This window comes from Pleurodeles waltl, chromosome 12, assembly GCF_031143425.1.
Source record: "Pleurodeles waltl isolate 20211129_DDA chromosome 12, aPleWal1.hap1.20221129, whole genome shotgun sequence".
NCBI lineage: Eukaryota > Metazoa > Chordata > Amphibia > Caudata > Salamandridae > Pleurodeles > Pleurodeles waltl.
In genome coordinates, this window is record NC_090451.1 from 281,840,230 (window position 1) to 281,859,511 (window position 19,282).

At 49.7% G+C, this 19,282-nt stretch overlaps 1 protein-coding gene across 1 annotated transcript in view; it reads right to left on the bottom strand.

Moving 5' to 3' along the window:
* Nucleotides 1–19,282, bottom strand: part of LOC138267339 (inactive hydroxysteroid dehydrogenase-like protein 1) — a 380,706-nt gene that overhangs the window by 218,655 nt on the left and 142,769 nt on the right. The gene's annotated exons all lie outside the window — the stretch shown is intronic.

Here is a 19,282-nt window from a genome sequence, read left to right on the forward strand (position 1 = left end):
GCCCCCATGCTCACTGACCTGCCCCCATTGCATGCAGCATCATAGTCCCCATACTCTTTTTTCACTGCACTGCGACCGCTGCCTTGTGTTGCTTCACTCTTCAGAATAACAGAACTATGCACTTCCGGATAGTTTAGGGCACAATGTGAAACAATCACTCTCACACACCTTAGTAAGTAGAATAATCAAGTTTATTCATGGGACAAGTTCTTATATAGCAAAACTGACCACACTAACATATCACAAAATAAATAACATGAGAATAACTGCAAGAATATAAACACTCTGTGATATCATGAAAAATAACACAAAAATAGCTGCAAGAATAAGTGCATATTACACACACACCCACACAATATGCTTCAATGCTTATAAATTGAAAGGCTTCACCGAAAAGAGATTCTGCATCCCTCTACCGCACACAAAGCTGGGGAACCCAAATCGATTGCCGCAGGGAGTCTCCTTCGGGACAATCAGTCCTCCTGGCGTTGCGTCCAACCCAGAAGAGAGTTTCTAAACCAGTCCATCAGGGCTCCTGACCTTTATAGTATTTACTAACGCCCAGGAGTCTTTTCTAGAAAAAGAGCCCCATCTTTACAAATTGTGCAATCGGCGGTACCTTGTTCACCCTTCGAGATGTCTCCTCGGAACGGGCCAGGTTCCCAGAAGTACAGGCACATCCCCCAGTTGTCCTAACTGATAGCTCGTGGAATGTAAATAGCGCCCTCCGTACCAGGCAGATGGAGGTGAAGTTGAGCAGAAAAACACCCCACCCTGCAGCTTTCAGAAGCTTTTGGAAAAACACAGAACAGTGCTTTACGCACAGAACCAGACTCGACAAAATGGAGTTGTGAGCCAATATAAAATGGAAGCAGAGGCCAATGGTCCATAGAATATTTCATTGCTCTTACCCTGCACCACTGTTCACCTTGCACAAAGTGCATGTAGCAATACATGCCTATGGTGCATCATTCAGTAGCCCACGTCATCAATGGAGTCATGTTGTTTAGAACGGCCATATTAAAAGTGCAATGACATCACTTTTGGCATGAATTGAAATTGCTAGACGTCTATGCTGGGATCACTAAGGTCGACATCTACCACTTTAGCCACGCTTTCGCTGCTGAAAAACACTTTAACTCCCAGCGTCCGTTCTTCCTGTGCTAGCCGCTTACACTTTATCCCGGTTCTGTTTCTCACTGACTACCTTCTATATGAATAATTATGCTCCACGCAGCCTGTGTGTTTATGCTTCATGGTGTTGACCTTGTTTCTATGTGTGGTGGAAACTATGCAGTTGCAAATGCTCTGTTTCTCAAAATAGGAGAGTTTACATCTACAAAACAAGTTTTTCTAACTCATGAATGCTATTTTAGGAGTCTGTAATTTTTTACTGACTCCTAGAATGGGTTTGCGAATCAGTATTCTATGTATCAATGAATTCCAGTTGCACGCCATTCAAAGTTACCAACCCCAAGCTAGGGTGGTAACTCGATGTCTTGAAATTGGGCAATAGCAATAGAAGGTCTATAAGGCGCTTAGAGAGGGCAACTATTTGAACTGAAACCCTAGATAAAACATGCCATGGGAAAGCCAATGGGTCTTGTTTGTTTTTCTGTAATTTTAGGTTAAGTTATCCTTTGTAGATTGTTGAGTTTGTGCATTTGGATTGGCGAGTAGATGAATGTGAATATTCATTTATATTTGCAAGAATGGATGGAAGCGTGGGTGCAGTGATGAATGAGGCATTGAATGCATGGGCAGGTGTTTGAACAGAATTACGAGATGAGTGTACGGATTTACTAATTGATGCATGAATGTGAATGGGTGAGTGAATGAATGAATCAGTCATCAATCCATGAGCCACCTAGTCATTCATCAAATAAATGTTCCTTAAATCGTCTCACCCATCCACACAAACGCAGCAATCAAAGGATCACTTTCTCTTAGAAAACTAAAAGCCAAGCCCTGTTGCTTATGCCAATGCTTGTTTGTTAAGCGAGGTAGATAAATAGTACCAAAGATATGAATGCAAGAAAGAAAATCAGAGTTGGGCTCCAGCTATGCATAGCTGTCCCACAACAGCAAATGAGCCAAATGCACCTTATCCGAGATATAGCCTAGATTAAGCTCTGAGTGAAGGATGAAACTGGATGTGGAGGGTGGTAAATGCAATAGCCATCGAATAATTCATTTTTCCTCCCTTTGTAGGAGAAAGGTGTTATGAAAACCCCAAATCCCAGCCCAGTATGTAGCAGCCGTTATAGACTGCATATTATACACGTTTAGGACTAGGAGGATGCTCCCTTTTCCTCTTGAGTCGAAAAGACTACCAATCGCCGCTGCGGATCTACTAAGTTTACCTGGCCCACACGCCATAATGTGTGATTTCCCATAGTTGGTTGTTAGATCTATGCTAGTTATAAATGAGACAAAACGGTCCACCAGCGACCTCAACATGTTAGGAGTGCAATCGGGCAGGACAGTCTCATCTGTATAGAGTAGCGCGGGCACCTGCTATCCTTGGGGTATCTATCAGATTAGAGATCAGATGGAAGCATAAGCCATTAATGCAGCAGATAAAGAGTAAGGGTGCCAAAATACACCCTTGGCACACCCCCTTTTAAGGAAAACTCAGGAGACATTTCATCATGGACACTCATGTGCTCTTTAGCTGTTAGGTCTGTGTGCATAGATTACCAAAAATGTATTAGGGGCAGGTCCACCCCTAAGTCCAACAGAATTGTCCACAACTTGGTCTTGTTCACTGAATTGAACTCCGCAGACAGATCCATAAATGCCAGATAAACGGGTGAGCACCTGACATAGGTGTATTTACATATTAAAAAACGTAATTTAAGGCACTGCTCAACTGTACCCAACCTTGGGCGAAAGCCATATTGAAAGGGCGAAAGGATGACATTATCTTGGGTCCAGGTGACAAGGTGGTTATTAACCACTCTTCCTATAATTTTAATTGAGCTATTGATTAGTGAGATGTGACTGTAGCATTCGGAAACATGCGATCTCACTTTTTAAATATAGGAATTATAATAGATAGGGTCCAGGAGCAGGGGCTGTTTTCATTAAGGGTACTATTGAAAACTTGGTCATCTGTGCTTTCACAGTGTGTGGTGTTGCCTGGCGGTGAGGAGGAATGGTGGGGAGGGAAGTAGAACAAGTGCCCAAGCTATTGTGCTCTTGGCATCGACTTGTGTCATATGACCACAGCCTGTGATCATCAAGAAGGCAAAGTTAGACTTACCTCATCTTAAACAAAATTATGCGTGCTGTTGCACAAACGTTCAATGTGACTTGTGCTATAGAGAAGCTTGTGGGCCTCTAATGCTCCATAAGTCAACAGTGTCCTGACCGCCACTTACTTTTAGTTTGCTGTATAGAGCTATCACACTTTTACTGAAGTGACTGGATCACACTTTAAAATAGCTGGAAAGATAACTCATGGAAGTAAACTAACCTAAAAGAGAGCAGAATGTGATGAGGCTCCCTACACAATCCCACCCCCAAGTCCCCCAGAGAACTGATTGAAGTAATCAGACTTGAATTAGGTATTGTTGGACCTGGCCCTTTCTGCAGGGTCATCCCCAAACTTTTTGCCTTCCTCCTTCTACCTTTTGCTGAGTTTGTTTTGTTGGCCTTACGACTCTGTGCACTTTATTACTGCTATCCAATGCTAAAGGGCTTGTGCACAGTGGGAGGCATGGCCAGCAGTGCATGGAGTCCGACGATTCCCTGAGCGCTCCGGTGGCCCAGACCCCATCCAACCTCATCCTGCTCCCAGTTCGTAGCCCCTGCCCCTGGAAATACCCAAAAATGTATCCCCAAGGTGCCAGGGTGCCTTTTACGGCCCCAACAGTCAAGCCGACCTACGCTTTGGGACTGCACTGACACCCGGGCCTCTGGCAGTGAGGAGAACAACAAGAGGGCCACCATTTGAGATGCCGGCCAGCTCGATCGGAGGTGGGCCCCCCTGCATACGGAGAGCTGGGGCCCTGCGGATCCCCCCAATGGACATCACCTGGAGACATTGCAGCCCTGAAGCCGAGAGGAGGGAGCAGAACACCAGACGTCTGGGCTCACGCAGCCTGCCGAGGTAAGGCCTGTGCTGTGGGCAAAGTGGGCCCTGAGGGACTGGCAACGTTTGAGCGCCCTGTATAGGGAGGTCCCCCTTTCCCTTGAGTGGATTGCCTGTGCATCTCCCTGGCCCGTGCTCACTGAAATAGACTCCCTTGAGGCCTGGACCCCCCTCACCTCCTCTGAGACGATCAGTGGACCCAGTGGGCCCACGAGCCGAGGCCGGTGGTAAGGGGTCCATTTTGTCACATCGGTGCGGTCTGCTGAAATGCAACAAGTGCGGGAACCAAAGCGGGCTCCACCGGGCTAATAAAACTCAGTGCAACCCCCAAGAGGGACCCTCCTTCCCCTGGCCAAAATGTTGGTGACTTTCCTGGGGCCCAGTAACTGTTAAGCGACGGCTGCCTTGGAACCTGTCTGCCATCCCGCCTCCTAGGTAGCTCATTGAACTTGACAGCCATGAAGCCTGCCCTCCTTTTCCATTCCCTGGGACGACTAGAGGCACTTCTACTGGCGGCGGGCTCAAAAGCCACAATCAGTGACCGTGAGCCTGCCGCCAACACCTTGACGTGGCCCACTGAGACTTGGCGAGCGCGATGGGCCAATAAGACTTGGGTGAAGCCCCCAAGGAGGCCCTTTCCCATCCTGGATTGACCACTTGTGACTTCCCTGGGGGCCCTACGCCTTTTCAACAGTGACAGCCTAGAGTCTGCCCCTCCCACCCCACCTCCTGAGAGCAATAGAGATGCCCAGGCCCGCGGGCCATGATCTTCGGTGAGGAGCCCGGTGCGGACACCTTAGTGGCCGGGGGAGATTGGGGACTTTGGCTGGCGGTGAAGGAGGCTGTGAATACATAGTACGGACCACAACTGAGTGACCCCCTGACTGGTGAGACTCTGCGCCCCACTACCCAGACTCTGCTTCGGCTGTGCCAACACGCCCACTTGAAACATCAGCCTATGGATTCCTGGAACTCCCACGTTGTCTTCTCTCTCCCTCTGTGCCCCACAGCTAATGGTGGGCAACCTGGTGAATGCTGCTGGCCCCCCCTCGGTGCTGGGTTGTTCTTGCCATCTTTCTCTCCCCTCCTTCTCCTATAGAGGTGCGGATTGCCACACACCACCACTTGCAGCACATTTTATCAGACTTCATTATCCAATATGGGTAAACACACCTGCAAAAGCGACCGGACTGTGAGGGGGATGGCATGCCTGGAAGAAACAGATGTTCAGTCAGGGGGCAATGACCACACTGGCCTTGCGACCCCTATCTCAACCCCTACCCTACAAGACATCCTGCAAGTCATCACGGCCTTGCGTGAAGCGCTTGAGACAAAAATTGACTCCCTCAGCTTTTTACGGGATGATTACAGATGGCTGACAGAGTAACAGCCACAGAAAGAGACACTGCCATAGTAACTCCCACCCTACATACACTAACTGGACAAATTTGGTCACCATGGAGGCAGAGCTAAAACACTGGAAGCCAGAGCAGAAGACATGGAGAACAGAGCGTGCCGCAACAATATCTGCATGGCCAGGCTCCCTGAAAGGGCAGAGGGAGCAAACATGGTAGTATTTCTAGAGCGAGGGCTCCGAACAGAAGTGGCTCCTGAAGGACTATCCTCTTTTTTGGCCCAGGAATGTGCCCACAGCTTGCCCATGAGACCATCACCCCCAGGGGCCCACTCCACGTCCCACAGCGGCATGCCTACTCTGTTTCAAGGACTGGGACCACATTCTGAAGCATTCAAGACAATGGGAACACTAAATGTTGATAATAGCAAACTGATGATTTTTCCCGTGAGGTCCAGCGGCATCAGGCCTCCTTCTTAGAGGTGAAAAAGAAACAACGGGAGATGGGACTCATGTACATGATGCAATTCCCTGCCTGGTTGTGAGTGATCACTCCTAAAGGTGCTAAATTCTTCCAAACCCCAGACGATGTTCGATCCTGGATTGACCAACAGCTGCAGGCTGGACCCAGTGGAGAGTCTACTCCAAGACCAGTATGGCGCTAACCGCGACATCACCGGAGCACCATCCCAAACTTCTCCATTGCTTCATCACCCAAGGAGAAACATCAGGAGAGGCAAAGAGTTGTCCAAGCAGTAGCATCGCTGAGCGGCTCTGGACAATCCTCCCCACTCAGGGGGCCAGACGAGGATGGATCAGATTTGGACCATGACTCCTCCATTTCGGAAACACCCAGCATTGTCCCACCAGTGGTGACCCCCAGATCTGCGGATCACCTGATCTAGCATCGTTAGCCAATACAATAGACTGGTGGGTGGCGGGAGATTACTGCAACACTATCCTGTTCAATGCATGCTTATTAAGTTATAGGGCTGAATGCTGATAATGTGGGAAGACTATATTGTCTTCTCTAATCGGAGGGGTACTGGACTTGGGGACAGGCTGTAACACACCCTACATGACTTACTGAGGACGATTAGGTTGCAGTAATAGTTTGGACGGGAAGGATCAATTTCCTGTCCTGGGGTTGGGGCACTGGGAAATATTATGTTTAATAATTATATTATTAATATCATGGAATTTCCCAAGTCAGAAACAACTCCTAGTACCAGTATATAGAAGCCCCTATGCAGTTCCCAGAATACAAGGTACCCTACCACAAGGTGATTCTCATCCAGACATTGTATCATCATAGCAGCCAACGCATCCTATAATTTAATATCCTAGAATGTAAAAGGTGTACACAGTACGTCCAAAAGGTATAGAGTGTTCGCATACTTGATTCGACATATCGCTTTTCTTCAAGAGATACACCTAACGGCCAAGGAAATAGAGGCACTCGTATGCCGATGGAGAGGGCAACTTTTTTATACCACATTCTCTGCCTTTGCCAAAGGAGTGTTGATTTGGTTCAGAGTAGGAGTACCAATCCAACAAAAAAGTTCAGTGATTGATCCAGAGGGCTGTTACGTGGCGCTTGTGGCAGGCTTGATGAAAAAGACATCAAATTAGTAAACTTTACGGTCCGAATACAGATCAACACTCATTCCTAGCCAGCATATCTGTACAACGGCACCTTTCCTGACATAGCATGCTGTCGTGAGAGGAGACTTCAACTGTGTAGTTGACCCCGGGATTGATCGAGCCCATCCCCCACTTTGGGACTCCCCCATATACCGCTCCTCCCAAGCCTTCACAGCATGGCAAAAGAACTGGAACCTTATAGACTCCTGGCGCACCAGGAACCCCTGAGGTAGGGATTATTCCTTCTTCTACCCCTTACATGACCTGCATGTATGGCTCAACACATTTCTATGTACAGCAAACACGCACTTCATAGTCCATAATTCGAATACCTCTCTTGCACCATATCCGATCATAACTAGGTCCGGACGGAGTTCACAGGGTTCTACTCTGCGGAATTCCGCGGCGTTGTTTAAAACCTCTGTGGAATTCCACGGAGTACCGTGTGCGGCATAGTGCTGCCTGGCTACCACCTTGGCTTATGTGCTAGATCTCGGAAGCGCTAACCAGGGTCGGGCGGCCCGACCCTGCTTAGCACTTCCAAGATCAGGCACAAGTATCCACATGCACACTTCCTTTCATCAACTGTCCTCCTTCAGAAACTTGCTAAGGAGGGCCAAGCACACCCTCTGTCTTGCACCAGCCTTGCTATCGCTTCCTCTCTTCTTACACACAGCTTCAGACTGTCCTTTCTTGAGGGCCCAGCACTAGTCAGCAGCACACCAGCTCACCACCAGCAGCCTGGTTATTCACAAAGTGCCTGGCCTTGTTTGCCACTGGGCTCTAAGACACTCTCCCAGGCCACACACATCTGGCGGGGGCTTCCGGACTACCACTACAGATGATGCTCCCCACGTCTCCAGCTCTCTCGGCTGGCCTCATAACCGTACCCCTTAACACCACTTCCTTTCCCAGGGACTCTGGGGAGACAGGACCTTTTCAAGTGGAGCTCTGACTGCACATTTTCTTTTTACCAAGCACAGACCCCCACTCACATGCAAATACTGTCTATGCCCATTGCCTGCCCCCATGCGCACACAGAAGAGAAAGTGAAATGAGACCCGTCTTACCTGCCTCAAATGCTGTCTAGGTCCAGGGTCCCTGTTGCAAGCGGCCTGACTCTCTGCCTCCCCCTGCCCTGGGCTGCTGAGGACAGTGAAAGGAGGGAGGCGAGGATCCGGAACTAGCGCCGGTGTAGCCCCTCAGCAGCAGCTGTACGCCAATGTGGCAGCCGGGCAGAATAACATGTAGCCCAGTTATGGGCCACACAGCGCAATCGCAGACAATCTGCGCTTGCGCTGTGTGGCCCATAACACTAGTGCAGTGAGCTCTGCTCTGGGGCTAGCGTAGTTTTTAGCCAAACTTGGCCTGGTCTGTTCCTATGGGGAACTGGGTCAAGACTAATTTGCAAATGGCTGGATTCAAACTTGGTTGTCATGGTGAGCAAAAGAACAATGGATTAAACCCAGATCTGTGACTGGGGTAAGTATTTGAAAAATGTCAGCGCTCCATCCATCATCCTTTCGTGTTGCTAAAGTTGCCCTAAGTGGGGAGGGTATGACCAGACGTGGGTCCCATGCTCACTGTGCCACTGGATTAAAGCTAGCCTTGCTGGTGAAGGGTGATACCCTGAAACCGGTTCCAGGATGCTTGTTTCCAGCCCAGGGAGGACCTGGCCCGGCAGCTCAAGACTGATTTGCATATGGCTGGGTCCAAACTGGGGTGGCATGATGAGCAAAAGAATGATGGATTAAATGCAGATCTGTGACTGGTGAGTGAGTGTTTGAAAAATGTCAGCACTCCGTCCATCATCCTTTTGTGTTGCTTATTTTTTTGCCTTACCCATTTAGAGCCTACAGCCTGTCTCTAGTCACATGACTGGGTGTAGTTGGGCTTTGTGACTTCCTCCTAGACAGCCACACAGTGGTAACTTAGGTGTGGCTGGGTGGACCATCACTGGCAGGAAGGGAGGGAGGAGCTGGGCACAGCTAAACTTTCACTTCAAAAGATTGTGTTCTGGCTCAACACAAAAGGTTGCATACCCTCCTGTAGTCAGTCTGGAGCCCTGGTAGGTCAGGGCATTTGTGGACTTCAAAGGCATGCCTCTAGAAGCTTCTCCCTACTTCAAAGGCACAACTGTGCATAAAAGAATGACCTCAGACACCAAGGCCCTCATTATGACATTGGCAGTAAATGCTGCTTACCGCCACGGGGGACAGCCGCCAACACACCGTTGCGGTGGCGAATATCCATTCGCTATGTTATGACACACACACCAATCTGACAGAATACTGCCAGATACACAAATCCGCCAGCCCAAAGGTCAGTGCTAAAGTGGCAGTACCAACACCCATACCGTTACACCAACAAAACAACGCCCACCACATAATGACACACAAATCACCATGGCGGACATTCAATAGCGTTAAACCATTGGCAGTACATACCGCCGTGCTCAGAATGGACACCCACAAAAAAAAACCAACAGTACATTGGCCAATACTAAAGACACACACCTGACATTTATTCACACACCACACCCACACACCAACAGCACTATAAAAAAAACACACCTATAGTACCCACAACCCTTTGCCAACACCAAAAGACAGCAAGAGTTAGCCACTGACATCAAATAGACAACTACACACACACCACTGACACCCATATGTCCCTCTTGCACCCCACATCACACACCCCACCACATCACTCAACACATTGTCACCAACACACAACATACAACACCCATGGCACCACAAAGGCACCCCCGTTTCACTGAGGAGGAGTTAAGGGTCATGGTGGAGGGAATTGTCAGGGTAGAGCCCCAGCTTTTTGGAGCACCGGTACAGCAGAGTTCCATTGCCCGGAAGATAGAGCTATGGTGGAGAATCGTGGACAGGGTGAAGGCTGTGGGACAGCACCCAAGAACAAGGGACGACATCAGGAAGAGGTGGAACAACCTACTGGGGAAGTTACTTTCCATTGCAGTGAGGCACCAGCTTGCCATACAGAGGACTGGCGGTGGACCCCCACCTCCTCCCCCACAGCTCACAGCAAGGGAGAAACCAGTACTGGCATTACTGCATCCTGAGAAACTCGCTGGTGTTGCCGGTGGACTGGACACTAGTAAATTAAAATGTATTACCTATCACCCTCCCCATACCTGCATGCCATCTCACACCCTCACCCTCACTCTCATCACTCCACTACATCCCACGCACTGCTCCTACAAATATGACTAACCCCAATGCCAACCCCTGCATGCTATACCAATGCATGGACAGCACTCCCAGCCCTGCATGGACACCCATCACAAAATCATGCACAGCAAAGGGAAACTAATAATCCCACAATACATCACCATACACAAACAAAAGGTGGCAGGGCACCAGCAACCACAGAGGGGAAGCCAGGGATGTACAATATGTCATACACATGAAGCATAATACATCACTTACATCCCCACAGGTACCCCAGCCAATGTCAGTTGAGAGGAGGTGCCACCACTATCCAGTCCGGACTTCTGGATCTGGATGACCAACCTGGCCCATCAGGGATCACTAGACAGCCGGACACCCAAGCCCACTCACAGACCACCACAGAGCATCCCCCATCAGGACCCAACACTGCAGCACCCACCCAATGTAGCCACACCTCTGTCCCCAGGACACATCAATCAGCAGTGTGCCCACCTGTACAGGGACCCCAGGCCACACCTCATACCCAAGACAATCAGTGACCTGGGGTCAGTGGCAGTGAGCACACCGTTCAGGGGATAGAGGCACAGTAGAAAAGTAGAACAGGGACACTGGGAGGACTGCTGTGTGTTAGGGGGAGGACAGGAGCAGGGAACCGACTCTCCAGGAGGCACTCTCCAAGGTCCTTGGAGCCTACCAACATTCCCAGGACACGATGGGCCAGATCCTAGACAACGTGCAGGAGAATAGGCGGCTGCAGGAGGGACAGTATCAGGGGATCAGGGAGGACTTGCAGGCCATCAACACCACCCTGATCTGCATAGCAGGGTTGCTGGCAGACATGGCAACAGCACACTAGCGGGCCACTACCACTAGCCAGTCCATCAATCTACCCTCCACTTCCGCTGATGCTAGTGGGCAGGAGGGTCCACCACAGGACCCTGGGGGAAAGCTATGTAGCTGCACATGTGTTTGACCAGGGCAGACAAAACTCTTGCCAGCACGATAGAAAACATTGGCTGTGACATGCCTGCTGCCAAGCCCACTCACTTGGAAAGAACCAGTTGCAAGGAAATGGAGCACTGATAGAACTTGCACAAGAGGGGGATCCCAGTGGGATGACGGGTAGCCAATATCATGTCAGGCTCCAACTGGGCACACAGCTCTGTGATTGTGGCCCTGTCCACTCTATAGGTCAGTATTATGTGCCTGACCTCCAGTGTAGCCAAGTCCACCAGAGGTCTGTACACTGGGGTATGCCTCCAACTCCTATTCATCCGCAGCAGTAGGTATCTAAGGGAGACAAGAGTGAGTAGGGTGTCACAATTGGAACAACTAAATCACAACTGCAGTCCACATGGTGCACTTATGTATTGGGACAGAGTAAATAGTGAAGTATGTGCCAATCTAATCTATGACTCAGTAATTGTTGCTAGGCGTGTTTCCTCCCTCCCACCCCCCGAAATGGCGACCGCTTGACCTGTATGGAGGGATAGGTGGAAGTGAGGTAATTCCGCCGTTGTTGGGAGTCGTGGCGGAAGGCAGTCTTGCACTGCTGTGCAATTCCTCATTGGATAATACGTGGCTCTCTGGAGTACAGCAGCCAATGGGGGTGTACACCGCCACCGACGTGACTGTCATTTTCTATCTGATTCTTTACTTGTTTCCTGACCATCATCAAAAGAACGCCTACACTGCGTGTGCTGCTGTGGCCTGTGTCTGGAACCTACCATGGCCTGTGTGACCGAGGAAAGGGCCCCAGCCTTCACTTTGGAGGAGTTGGAGCAACTGGTGGATGGGGTCCTACCCCAGTATGCAGCTGTACAGGCCTCCAGACCAACAGGTGAGTACACTTTGGGCACGATGCATATGGGAAGGATGCATGGAGATGTGTGTGCAAGCATTGTGTAAGGGGTGGGGGAATGTCTAGTGACAGTGTACATGTTGTGCGCTGGGCTATGTGTGTGCCAATGGTGATGGAAACGGGTATAGTGGGCCATTTGTGAGACAGGCTGGACAGTTTGTCTAATGGTGTTCTCCTGTCTGTATTGCCTCTGCAGGTCAGCCCCCATCAAAAGAAGAGATTATGGCGTGCCATCGCCAAGGATGTGCTTACCCTGGGGGTCTACGGCAGGCGGAGTACCCATTGTCGGAAACGGTGGGAGGACCTGAGATGCAGGGCACGGAAGACCGCAGAGGCCCAGCTGGGGATGGCCTCCCAACGAGGAAGGGGTGGCCGTCGGACAATGCCCTCCTGATTGCCCGCATACTGGCAGTGGCCTACCCGATCTGGATGGGTGCTTGAGGGCATCACCGCAGCCACAAGGGGTGAGTACAGTGGGTATCAATACATATTTGCGCTGGCGGGGTGGTATCCAGGTGGTGGATGTGTGTTAGTGGGTCCCCATAAGGCTGGCCCAGACATTGCAGTGTGGGGCAACTGAAGAGTAATGGGTGCATGGCAAATACAGGTAACCTAGCTTGTTAGCAGTCCATTTCAGCCAGGGCGTCGTGGGTCCCAGGAGTGCTGCAGTTGGCGGTGTGTGGTCCTCATCTTGCCTTAGTAACTAGCCATATCACTGGTAGTTCAATGCATAGTGGTTAAGCCTGTTCCCTGTGTGTGACGGTGATGTGCATGCCAATAGTGGTGTTGGTGCAGTCATTGACCAAGTGTATCCTTTGTCTTCCCCCCCTTTCTTGTTTTGTCATCCTGTCCTTGTGTGCATTAGCATCATCTGGAGGAGGAGCAGGGGCACCGGCGACAGAGGGAGCTGCATCCCACAGGACCCAGGAGGCAGAATCCACCGATGCCAAGGGAACCAGTGGGACGGAAACGAGGGGAGCAACACGGCAGAGACTGGAGGAGATAACACAGACTCCAATACCTCCTCCGATGGGAGATCCCTGGTGGTTGCAGACACCTCTGAGACCACCCCAGCTGCAGGTACAGCCACCCGCCATACCAGCACCGCCCTCCCAGTAGCCCTTCAGCGAGTTGCCCGTACCCGCTTACCCATGAGGGTGGGCACCTCCTTTGCCTCAGGTAACTTGGGCCCTGCCCCAGTGTGCCCTGCTGCCCTGAGTGAGGAGACTATTGACCTCCTGAGATCCATCTCTGTAGGGCAATCAACCATTGTGACTGCCATCCAGGGGCTGGCATCCCAGATGCAGCATTGCAATACATTACTGGAGGGCATTCACAGTGGATTGGCGGCCCAACAGAGATAGATTCAGGCTCTGGCTTCCTCACTGATGGCAGCCATTGTCCCTGTTTCTAACGTCCCCCCTCCAACTACCATTTTCCAGTCCCATTCTCCTCAACCCCAACCCATCCTAGGCATACATACAGACAAGCATGCACACAAGACAACACCCAAGAATGGCACAGCACTCACACAAACACCATACAGTTGCAGACACAACCACATCAGTACCTCCACTGTCTCCCCCCTCCTCCTCCTCCTCCTCCTACTTCTCTTCTTCCTCCACCTCCCTCCCAGTCACGTCCAAACTCACACCTTCATACACTGCCTCAACATCCACCACCAGCATCACCACACCAAGCAACACACACACCTCACTAGCAGACTCCTCCACAACATCCATCCACTTGTCCCGTGTCCTCTCCCACCGTGTCTGTCCTCCCCCTCCTAAAGGACACAAATGCAAGCACTCAGACACCCTAAAGCCATCCACCTCATACACACACACTGCCCATGCACCTGCACCCAAGTCCAGCAGACTTATACCTCCAACAACCACTCCCTCAACCTCCACTCCCATCCCTCCTCCCTCCTCCCGCTCCACCGTCCCTAAGAAGCTTTTCCTTGCCCAACTTGACCTCTTCCCTCCCCCTCCCCGTCCTGCACATAAAACCAGGGTGCCAACCTGCCACCCTAGCACCTCAGCCAAACAGTCCATGTGGCAGTGGAGGCACCTCCTAGTCATAGATGCAGGACTGTGAGGGATTCCACTCCAACACCCAGAAAGGGGAAGGAGCCCACAGCAACTACAGCCAGGAAGGGGAAAGAGCCCACAACCACTACAGCCAGGAAGGGGAAGGAGACCACAACAACTACATCCAGGAAGGGAAAGGAGCCCATAACACCTACAGCCACGAAGGGGAAGAAGCCCACAACACCTACAACCAGGAAGGGGAAGGAGCCCACAACACCAACAGCCAGGAAGGGGAAAGAGCACACACCTGCTGCCATGGAGGGAATGAAGGCATCAACTCCATCAAAGGCTGGGAGAGTGAAACCACCACCACCACCGCCACCACCACCTGTGGTCACAGAGCCCTCACCGCCAGCAGAAGCAGGCCAGGAGGCACCATCACCTGTTGCCACAGAGCAGCCCTCCCTACCAGCTGAGGCAGTGCAGCTATCACCGCAGCAGAGCCAGGCCAGGAGGCACCATCACTTCTTGCCCCAGAGCAGCCCTCCCCACCAGCTGAGGCAGTGCAGATATTACCACCAGCAGAGGAATGCCAGGAGCCACCATCACCTGTTGCCACAGAGCAGCCCTCCCCACCAGCTGAGGCAGTGCAGCTATCACCGCCAGTTGATGACATGTAGGCCACCCTCCAGGGGCTGCTGCACAAGGTTCCCCCTCCAGAACCAGTGGGCATGTTCCCCAGCTCAGGGTCTGTGGCCTTGCACTCCCCAGCAAGGAGAAATGGGCATGGAGCCCCCTCCAGAACCAGTAGGCATGTTTCCCACTCCAGAGACGGTGGCCTTGCACTCCCCAGCAAAGAGACATGGGCATGGAACCCCCCTCTAGAACCAGTGGGCATGTTCCCCACTCCAGAGACTGTGGCCTTGCACTCCCCAGCACTGAGAAATGGGCAAGGAGCCCCCTCCAGAACCAGTGAGCATGTTCCCCACTCCAGAGACTGTGGCCTTGCACTCCCCAGCAGAGAGATATGGGCATGGAGCCCCCTCCAGAACCAGTGGGGAAGTTCCTGTATTTGGCTGAGTTGACCCCCCACCCCCCTGAGGTGCCTGCCCACTTACAAACCGATGCCCCTTTAGTGTTCTCTCCAGATGATGTCAGGATACAAGTTGGGCCTTGGGCTGTGTCCTGTGGCCATGTGTGCCCTTATGACTTTGGACTGGGCATTGGCCCTTTATGAATATTTGTATATATTTGGTTTGTGTGGTGGGTTTTGTTATGCTAATACATTCTCAGTACTTCCGAAATCTGGTCCTTGTTTTATTGTGCTGTGTTTCGTGTGTCATTGATTTAAGTCTGAAGCTGGTTGTGTGTATGGTGTGTGTTGTGCGTGTGTGTGTCACTATCGTTTTCTTCCCTCTCTTCCTTGTGTGCTAGGTGGCTGTACTCACCGTCGTTGTCTTCGTAGGCGTTGGTGTTCCAGGTGGAGCATAACGTAGATCATCCGGAAGACTTGCAGTTCGGGTTCCATTCCGGCGTAGTTCTTCCCTGTGTCTCCGATGGTGAATCCTTTCACTTCTGTGTTCTGTTTCTGTCAGGCTTTTGATGGTGTTGTTACTGCCCCGGAAAAGGTTGGTTGCCTTTGGAGGAACAGCACTGTGAAGCACCATCCCGCCCATCCACAATGCCCAGTCTGCTCTCACCATGCTGACCACCATCCTCAACGCTCTCCTTGCTCCTCACGACCCTCTCCAACGTGATCAGGATTCTTGGCACAAAACTTGAGAAGATAAACCTTCAGCAGGACTAATCTGGGACTTTTTTTTTAGACCTGTCTTGGTCCCAGTCCATCATGACCAGATAGCCGTGGTTGGCGATAAATGCTTTTAGCCATTTTACAGTTTATTCTTTAAAAAATCACAACTCCAGTTCTACGCATTGGATTTTTGTCATGTTGGTCTACTTTTATTTCTTGAATTAAGCTCTAGTTATCTAACCTGGTATGGGATATTTTTGTGTGGTGTTTTTACTGTTTTACTGTTTAAAACATTGCACATCTACTTTACACAGTGCCTTTAAGTTAAGCCAACTGCTCAGTGCCAAGCTACTAGGGGGTTGAGCACAGTTTAATCTGGGGTTCGCTTGTACCTTACCCTGACCAGGACTGTGGTAGCTGCTTGACCAGGGCTCACACCCCAGTCAACTAATAACCCAAATTCTTACAGGTATTATCTCAATTAATTTAGTAGGATAATATCAATGCATGGGCCTTTTGGTTGAACTAAATGTTCATCAATGACCTCTATTGTCTTCTATGAATGTGGGCTATAACAATTTTTTAACAATTAATTGTTAGTTATCAATAGACTTGATGACCCCTGATTTTCAAATGTTTACAGATCATTGAAAGTGAACAAAGCTACGAGTCTGGGCTAAACCAAATCCCTGGCACCGTCAGAACTTGTTTCCTTATCACTAGAAGGGTAACTGATATAAAACAACATGTTCTGACTCTCACGCATGCCCTATTTGCCTCTTGGAAGATTCGGTTTCCAGAACAACACTCCCTCAGCATTTGTCTTAAGACCTTAAGATATTGCATACGCGAGTGCAAAGGGATCCTGTGCTCCATTTGGGCACTACATTGCAGATCAAGAGACTTTTGAGACTCACCAGGGTAAAGCATTTGTGGCAATGCTAGTGAACTCCCCAATGCTGAGAGAAGATGCTACAACTGCTATGAAACGAAGCCAGAGGGACCAAGCAATATCTTAACTCACAAAGGTATCTTTTTGGGGATGACTCCAGGGACTCGCCCTTTTGGTAAAGTGCACACATTGTCAGTGTTCCTATAGTCCACATGTGGCACCCTGCTCTCCCTGGCAGCCCAAATTATCATTTGTCCATGCATTGCTACAGGTGGGTATGATCAGGAGAGGTGAGGCAGGAAAGGGCCTGGTCTAATTGCTCCTTGTCTTTTGAAAGGCTTGCATATGATGGTTTCAGCACTTGCTTTGTATATGAAAGCAAAGTGGGAAAAAGCTGATAACATGTCAAAGTGTGGCTCTAGGCCCTCAGGGCTCTGGGGTATCTTAAGAAGTAGGATGTGGTGGAGGAACAGGTGATTGGAACTATCCATGGAATCTACATTTGGTAAGCTTATCAAGGGTTCATTAACTACAACAGTACAGGATGCTCAGGCCACCCCCTGCAAGACATTGTTTTTGTTAGGGTTTAGGAGGAGTGTCCTAGTCAGGAGGGAGGGTAGATTGTCACAAATGTGGGTTAAGCAAGTGTGGTTCAGATGTTTGTTTTGTGCCTCAGGCAATAGCTCCTTCGAATCGAGCAAGAAGGTGTGCTAAATGCATAAGCAGCGATACACCTACAAGTAGTGACTTTCAAATCTGGAAGTTAGAGTGCTGACTCTGCAACAATTGCTTTCACACTGGGACAAGAGCCTATCCGACCCCGAAACTGAGCCATGAGTGACCCACCATACTGTTTGTCCTCCTTAATTCGGTTTACACCCCTATCCCCCATAAAAAAAATCAGAAATGTATCATGATTTTTCCCCTACCAGTAGCTTCTCTCACTAAATCCTCTGTGAGACACAGTATAGACAGTGGCGGATTTAGTAGAAGGCTTTCACTCCCTGAAGAAAGGCATCAAAGAATAAATTAAGGAAGCTCCGTCTGTGAACTTTAAAGAATTTCCTGATGACTTGGGTACGGATCTTGAGGTGCTTGGCATGGATGCTGGCAGGCACTGTTGTGCAGAGTGTGGCCTCTACTGACTATCTTAAGGCAGAGGGAATTGACATACAGTGTGCACTTGTGGCGCAGAGATTGAAAGTGGGGCAGGTCTTGTGTAGAAGTGAAGAATTGGAGAAATGTTTCATGGAGAACATAAGGGGTAGATGCCTGTAGAAGGAAGTGGAAGGCGGAGACCATGAAATCTTCACAGTGGGAATGTTTCCCTAGCCAGGATAGACGGATGTAGAGGTGTGTCTGGATAGGGACTGTAAGTTCAGTTCAAGATCATCATAGACTTGGTGGCTTCTGAAAAGTTGAAGGAAGTATCTTTTGAGGGACATGTGTTTTCTTAGTTCCAGATCAAATCAAGCTATGACTCTTCAGAGACATTTTCATTTCAAGCCAGTCCAGAGTAAAGAACTTCACCACTCCACTTCGCGCCATCTTGGCCTCTTCACTACGGTGACTGAAATCCTTTGTTACATTTTACACAGACAAGCAAATGTTATACAATAAATGTTCGACGCTACTATTAATATGAATGTGTAACTGTTCTTTCAATTGATTTTTTATGTATTTGCTTAAAGCACTTATTTTTTAGGGCATTGAGCTGTGTTTTCTTTTTTAGGGTTGAGCCTGCGTCGCATGCGCTTGCGCATGTGTTTCGCTTGCGAGACGCTTTAGTAGTTAGAAAAGGGCTTGGAGCCCCGTCCATGTCACGTCAGTGTCTTTTATTGGTTTGTGGGCTTGCCTGTTAAAATCTGCTTGCTTTCATTAGTGGGAGGCATGCATACGTCATGCCTTTTCTGGTGGTTAGCCCTCCTCAAGCGCAGCGACCAGTACTGAAAACATGCGAGGCTCGCTGTTTTCCATCCGGTTTGTGGACTACTTTTTATCTTTTTTCACAGCCCGATCTCACTTGGCAGAGGTTGAGCGCTTTCCACGACATCGACCCTGTTACATAGTTAATTGTACTTTTGCCGGTTACGTAGATAACTGTACTTTTGCCAATAGGATTCACTGCGACTTTTTTCCATTTAATGTGGCAAGAAAAGTCCGGTTGGGAGTTTACAACTGCTAATAGCTTTGTTCTATAATGGTATTTCCGCACTGCTTCTGTATTACTGCTGCTTGTTCTCCCCACTTCCCACCTTTGTGCAGACTGGAAAACGTATTATGGTTAACTTCGCCAAGCAGCTTTTCTTGTTGTTCACATATTTGCCAGCTGTTTAGAAGAGGGCGCATCATTAGCGTCAGCGATAGTCTCAGACTGGATTGGCTCCTCGGCAAGAGTACTTCTAGGCACGTGCAAAGAACAGTAACGTCTTGTTTCTGTTTCCACGGT